At 37.4% G+C, this 2,065-nt stretch overlaps 1 non-coding gene across 1 annotated transcript; it reads left to right on the top strand.

Annotated features, from left to right (window-relative positions):
• The first annotated feature begins 908 nt into the window (after nucleotides 1-908).
• LOC148544535 (small nucleolar RNA R71) lies at nucleotides 909-1,016 on the top strand. Its single transcript, XR_015900696.1, has one exon. It is a non-coding gene; the product is annotated as a small nucleolar RNA R71 (small nucleolar RNA).
• The last annotated feature ends 1,049 nt before the right edge of the window (nucleotides 1,017-2,065 follow it).

Consider the following 2,065-nt stretch of genomic DNA (forward strand, 5'->3'; position numbering starts at 1 on the left):
AGGAGGTTCAATAGAATCTCTATGGTCTCTAGATGAGTCTCAGATTCCTTGGGTTCCTCAGAGGGAAGCTCCTTATTGGTCACTGGACGTCCCAGGAGGTCTTCCTCCTTGGGATTCACGTCCTCCTCTCCCTCATTGGGTTCGGCCATTTTGCTTATGTCAATGGCCTTGCACTCTCCTTTTGGATTCTCTTCTGTATTGCTTGGGAGAGTACTGGGAGGGATTTCAGTGATCCTTTTACTCAGCTGGCCCACTTGTGCTTCCAAATTCCTAATGGAAGACATTGTTTCATTCATGAAACTCACAGTGGCTTTAGATAGATCAGAGACTAGATTTGCTAAATTAGAAGCATTTTGTTCAGAGTTCTCTGTCTGTTGCTGAGTGGATGATGGAAAAGGTTTATTATTATTAAACCTGTTTCTTCCACCATTATTAAAGCCTTGTTGAGGCTTTTGATCCTTCCATGAGAAATTTGGATGATTTCTCCATGATGAGTTATAGGTGTTTCCATAAGGTTCACCTAAGTAATTTACCTCTGCTATTGCAGGGTTCTCAGGATCATAAGCTTCTTCTTCAGAAGATGCCTCTTGAGTACTGTTGGATGCAGCTTGCATTCCATGTAGACTCTGAGAGATCATATTGACTTGCTGAGTCAATATTTTATTCTGAGCCAATATGGCATTCAAAGTATCAACTTCAAGAACTCCCTTCTTCATAGGCTTCCCATTATTCACAGGATTCCTTTCAGAGGTGTACATGAACTGGTTATTAGCAACCATGTCAATGAGTTCTTGAGCTTCTGCAGGCGTTTTCTTTAGGTGAATGGATCCACCTACAGAAGTGTCCAGTGACATCTTTGATAGCTCAGATAAACCATCATAGAATATATCCAGGATGGTCCATTCTGAAAGCATGTCAGAAGGACACTTTTTGGTCAACTGTTTGTATCTTTCCCAAGCTTCATAGAGGGATTCACCTTCTTTCTGTCTGAAGGTTTGAACATCAGCTCTAAGCTTGCTCAGCTTTTGAGGAGGAAAGTACTTGGCTAAGAAAGCCGTGACCAGCTTATCCCAAGAGTTCAGGCTGTCTTTGGGTTGAGAATCCAACCATAATCTAGCTCTGTCTCTTACAGCAAAAGGGAAAAGCATGAGCCTGTAGACTTCAGGATCTACTCCATTAGTCTTAACAGTATCACATATCTGCAAGAATTCAGTTAAGAACTGAAAAGGATCTTCAGATGGAAGTCCATGAAACTTGCAGTTCTGCTGCATCAGAGAAACTAATTGAGGTTTTAGCTCAAAGTTGTTTGCTCCAATGGCAGGAATGGAGATGCTTCTTCCATGTAAATTGGAATTTGGTGCAGTAAAGTCACCAAGCATTCTCCTTGCATTGTTGTTGGGTTCGGCTGCCATCTCCTTTACTTGTTCAAAATTTTCAATCAAGTTGTCTCTGGATTGTTGTAATTTAGCTTCTCTTAATTTTATCTTCAGAGTCCTTTCAGGTTCTGGATCAACTTCAATAAGAATGCCTTTTTCTCTGTCCCTGCTCATAAGAAAGAGGAAAGAAAAAGGAAAAGAAGAGGAATCCTCTATGTCACTGTAAAGAGGTTCCTTATTGTTAGTAAAAGAAGAGAAGAAGAAATTCGAACACAGATAGAGGAGGGGGTTCGAATTTGGTGATGATGTGAGGAAGAGATGTTAGTAGATGAATAAATAAATAAAATAAGATGAGAGAGAAGGAGGGAATTTTCGAAAATTAATTTTGAAAAGGAGTTAGTGATTTTTGAAAATAGTTTTTAAAAAATGTTAGTGATTTTCGAAAATTAAGATTTAAAAATTAAAAATTAAAATAATTAATAAATTAAAAAGAAATTTTGAAAAAGGGAGAAGATATTTTCGAAAATGAGAGAGAGAGAGTTAGTTAGGTAGTTTTGAAAAAGTTAAGAAACAAACAAAAAGTTAGTTAGTTAGTTGAAACAAATTTTGAAAAGATAAGAAGTTAGGAAGTTAGAGAAGATATTTTGAAATCAAATTTTTGAAAAAGATAAGAAGATATTTTTGAAAAG

This window comes from Arachis ipaensis, chromosome B9, assembly GCF_059453495.1.
Source record: "Arachis ipaensis isolate K30076 ecotype BB chromosome B9, ASM5945349v1, whole genome shotgun sequence".
NCBI classification, from domain to species: Eukaryota; Viridiplantae; Streptophyta; class Magnoliopsida; order Fabales; family Fabaceae; genus Arachis; species Arachis ipaensis.